The sequence below is a fragment of the Dipteris shenzhenensis genome, chromosome 23 (assembly GCF_047967505.1).
Source record: "Dipteris shenzhenensis isolate YYH24624 ecotype China chromosome 23, Dip_SZ_1.0, whole genome shotgun sequence".
In the NCBI taxonomy this organism is placed as follows: Eukaryota; Viridiplantae; Streptophyta; class Polypodiopsida; order Gleicheniales; family Dipteridaceae; genus Dipteris; species Dipteris shenzhenensis.
Genome location: NC_141618.1, coordinates 22,049,366 through 22,054,162, shown reverse-complemented (window position 1 = coordinate 22,054,162; position 4,797 = coordinate 22,049,366). Strand labels below are relative to the sequence as shown.

Genomic DNA, 4,797 nt, shown 5'->3' with positions numbered 1-4,797 from the left:
CTTCTCCGTTTTTCTCGCACAGGTCTTTGTTGTGTCCTCACAATAGACTCGATGACTGACATGGATTCGATCAGCGCACTAAAGACGGTATGGCCTTCGCGATTCTTTTGCATGCAGCTATTGTCCTATAGGAATCTGGAGTATTTGATCTCTTCAAAAGGATTTGATGACGTATTCTAGGGAGGTATTGCCTAACGAAAGGCACTATAAAAGAATAGGAAATGCATACTTTGGAGGTCATTCGACGCTTGTGTTTTGGTTGTCTTCCTATGCAATGGCAAACTATGAGGGAAGCAGTAACTTGATGGGTCATGTGGTCTCTACAGAATCGTTGGACACTGATGATAACACGTTCCATCGTGGTGCAGCAACGTTCTTTCTTTTCGACTTTCTTCTTTTTCATTTCAACGTTTTTCGTTTATACCTTTGTTTAACGACTGTGTGATCTACTGCAGAAATGGTGAAACGAGTCTCTGCCAATAACATAAATGACACAACAGATGATGCCATGTCCATGATGAATCGTGAGTACTCCCCTCTATAGAAACGATAATTTGTTTCTTTGAAATTCCCTCTGCATTGTATTAATCCTTCGTACATGTAGAGTATCGAACCACTAGTGCACCGACTGGCAACAAACTGAAAGGAAAATCTTCTACGTTCATTAGCTCGCCTGTGATTCTTGCATGTCCTGCTGCGCCTCCCAAGCAAGGTCTGCTGATGAAGAACACCACGATTAACAAAGGTGCAAGAAGAGATCTAAAGAGATATTTTGAAGTTGCTGCACGACAAATTTACGCAGAAGGCGGCTCTTCGAATTATTTAGTATACTTGGAATTGTTTACTATACACCTTGTGGGCTTTTGATCAAATGTTGTTCATGTAGAGGCTAGTAAATTATATGCCTATCATGGTATCTCTGCTTGCTGGATACAGAGATGAACGATTGTTCTTTTGAAGTTGTTGCATTTTTTACCTGCTACCATGCATACAGAGATGAACGATTGTTCTTTTGAAGTTGTTGCATTTTTTAGCTGCTACCACGCCTTAATCTGTGTATTTCGAATGGAGCGAGATAAAAAGTCATCGATTTTTCTTTGTTTGTCTGAGAAAACATACCTTTCGTTTGTCTAAGAAAACGTACCTTTCATTAATCTGTCTCCCTCTCTGTGATTGGACTTCAACCTTACAGTTTCTATGTTATATTGACTGAATCTCTGAATGAGTTCATCCCAGCCGCTTTACGCCCCGTTGATGGATTATTCACAGTATCAGCTCTAAAACAGCAACATTTTTTCACAGCATCAACTCCAAAACTGCAACATTTTCATTCTTTCTCTTGTTTTTTGTCTCTACTATCCCATCTCATGAACCGAAACAATCTTTTGGCTCTCAAAACTTGTACACTCCGTTGACTCGTCGACTGACTGTTGGCAGCATCAGTTCCAAGTTCTTGACTCTCTCTTTTTCGCTTTCGTCTCTACTATGCAATTACTCAGTGCACCCTCTATTTTAGATCACGGCTCTGTAAACTTTTGATTGCTTGGATTTACAAGGTGTTCTTAGCTTCAAACATAGGAAATACTATTGCGCATCGTAATTAGAAGGCCTTGCTTGTTTTAAAATTAGAACGTGTTGTTAGTTTGAAACATCAGAAATACTATTGTGCATCAAATTTACAAGCGTTGCTTTGTTTGAAACATAGCAAAGGTTGTTGATTTGCAATAATTCAAATCGAACATGCAAAACATTAAGCTTAATACAATTGCATTCTAAGGTAGGTTCTAATCTAACTAGCAAAAATGCATTATTCACTCATGCAGCAAGCAAATCTTCATCTCATAAGGAAAGCCAACACAATGAGGGCGACAATGTTCTTCCTAAAGAGGAATATGAACAAGGCAAAGGTGATTTAGATCTGTCTCAATTGAACGGTCTAGTTCCAATCGAAGCACAATGTGTAGGAGCAAATTCTTTGCCTTTGCTCGAGATCGAGATGATTACAGATGTTATCCCATATAGGTTTGCATTTGAGGGAAAGCTATTAGTGAAGTATGGAACTTTCAAGGCAAAGAATCCAAAGTACGCCACAAAATTGCTATGAGACTTCACTGATCATCATAATTGCCAAATCATAACATTGGTTGTACCGCACACCCTTGTGGATCAATACAAAGACATTCTTATCCCTGAGTTGTACTATCGAGTGGAGGGTGCTGTTGCACAGCAAAGAGAATCTGGCGAGGGAGGTAGCTCATCTATCTCATTGCATGTTGATGCAACGACCACAATCTTGAAAGCAGAACCATTCAAAGGAACAATCCGTTTCATCAACGAGCACCGCATTGCCAATTTTGTTCCAAAAGCGATCGAGATGTTCGCACTTAAGAAGGGAACAATATCCATTATTGTTGCAACTATTAGCTTTGTTGTCTTCAAAGTTGACCCTGACGATAGTACTGATCAGCTGGTCATCGCTGATGGGCCACACAACGAGGATCGCGCAATTGTAAGCATTCAGTGTGTTCTTTTATTTTTTCCATTTTAAACATGCACATGCAACCTCGTAAGTATTTATCCCTTGCAGCTTTCATTTGTGAGTGAGCGCAAGCAAGTCTTGGCATGTTTAGTCCAAGAGTACACGGCTTGTCATGTATACTATGCGAAACTGCTCCTACATGACAGCGAAGAACACATTGGGATTCTATGACTTCACTATCCTTACGGACATTCCAGATGGAGACCGACAGGAAGAACTTGAAGATGCTTTCATGCGCCAAGTTTCAAACCTTGGCTACAGTCAAAAGGTATTACTAACCAAGTTTTTTTCCTTCACATCTGCTAATGCAAGTATTGTAACTCCTTTGTTGTCTACTTGCTAGGTGTTTGGTGTGTTGCAATTTACAAATCTGAATGCCCAACTGGTAGAGGACGTGTGCGGTATGCGGCAGTTTACGTGTGAGCCGTGACCTATACAACCCCTTTTGCTATACATGCAAGTCTCCTCATCATGCTGTCAATCTAACGGCACGTGTCATCCCTTGTGAAGGGCAGGACGTCTCCATACAAATTCGTGGTGCACAGGTCGACAACTTGCTGCAATTCGAGATGCCTTTCCTTGATTTGTATTCAGACAATGTGCTCCGTGCCAGGTCTTTGCTCTCTGGCATGCGCCCTAGTGGAAGCTTCACCATAAACAGCTCTGGACACCTGGTTGCATTCGAGAAGAACGCCTGACTTTGATTTCATCATCTTTCCCTTTGTAGTGTGGCTTTCCGTATTTGTATTCAGTTTCTGCAGTTGAATGAATGCATCGTCTATCTTTTTCCGTACTTGCAACATTGTCTCACTTGTAGTTTTTTTCCCATTTCCATTCGCTTGCTCGTACATTGTTTAACAAACGTTGCAACCACATAGTCGTTCGAAGGGACATCTAATAAATGAACCATTGAAAAAATGGCCACAACAAAAAAAGTAGATTGTTTTGATCTTAATAGGCAAGACGCATTCAGGGCAAAACATCTACAGAATACAGACTTGCTAGTTTGTTTGCTTGAGCATTTTCCAACACTCCAATATGAAGATCTGCTGGCTATCCTTTTTGAATCACTTTTCCTTAACCCGACCGCACTATCTTCACCTTGGCTTGGTCTCCTTAAAGATGCTTTGTCTAATTGCACAATCACAACAATGCTAGACTTTTTATGCCGGATGTTGGCATGTTCATCTACCTCTCGGTCTCTTATACATGACTGTTTGGCTCGACTAAGCTTTGTGTTGGAGTCTTCTTTCGAAGTACTTTCTCAAGACAACGGCCATGTTCCCACAGTGATGGTAGTTGAGAGTACTCCATCTATACAGACTGTTGTCATCTTGCTTAATGAAACTAGTGAAAACACAAAAATTACACTGTTTCTCTCAAGCAAAAGCAAGCGCCAATATGCCTTTTGGGACATACAACAAGAGACAGCTCTCGCAACTTTAATGGCAACAGCCCCCCACGCAAGTGCTAGGGAGATTGCTTTGTAGTATGCACAAACACAAACTGGGCACAATGTGGCAACGGCAAACATTGCCAGTAAAATATACTGTATGCGAAAAAATGCTAGCAAAGGAATGGATCTGCAACACACCAAACCATGCCCTGCTCCTGTTACACAGTCAGGGTGCAAGAGATCAAAAGGTACTCAACACAAAGAAGTATCGCGTCCAGTTGCAAGGTATCTTACGAGCATTGAAGACACTCCTGCATGGCCATGCATTTGTTGTGGCTCCCTCTCGTTCAAATCAAAGCTTCGTTGCATCTCTCCTGGCGCAAGGCAATTCTTGGACCTGCACGCACCACCACCAACAAGCTTTGGTTGCAAGGAGCAGTTGCTGTGTGCCTTGTGCGAAGGCCAAATCTACAGGGGTTGTCTTCTACGTTTTTGTTTGGAAAACATGGCTCTGTCTCGACCAACACAATACACAGGAATGCTCAACAACATTGAGGCTCATTTGATTGCAATTCGTATACCCTTCGCACAAATCCGTGAGCTGTTGTTCGATGGTCAATATGGGTTGTGGGGTGTAGTCGTCAATGTCTTCACTGACGTTGACAAGACACAACGGATTTTGCCACGCTTTGTGGACAAAAGTGCAACTGTTATGGTTGCTCTCAAGCGAAAGCTCTCGTACACACACAGCTACATGAGCTGGCTTGTATGCCCCACTCTGACTTTGAACGCTTTGCGCGAGCTTTTGAGCACACCATTATATCGTGAGTTTGAGGTAACATTGGATCCCATGTGGGAGAGC

The 4,797-nt window shown here is 41.9% G+C and overlaps 1 long non-coding RNA gene across 1 annotated transcript; it reads left to right on the top strand.

The window, feature by feature from the left end:
* Positions 1-293: 293 nt before the first annotated feature.
* Positions 294-3,306, top strand: LOC147887116 (uncharacterized). The gene is made up of 4 exons (XR_015543188.1): positions 294-362; positions 456-524; positions 2,588-2,807; positions 2,883-3,306. It is a non-coding gene; the product is annotated as an uncharacterized LOC147887116 (long non-coding RNA).
* The last annotated feature ends 1,491 nt before the right edge of the window (positions 3,307-4,797 follow it).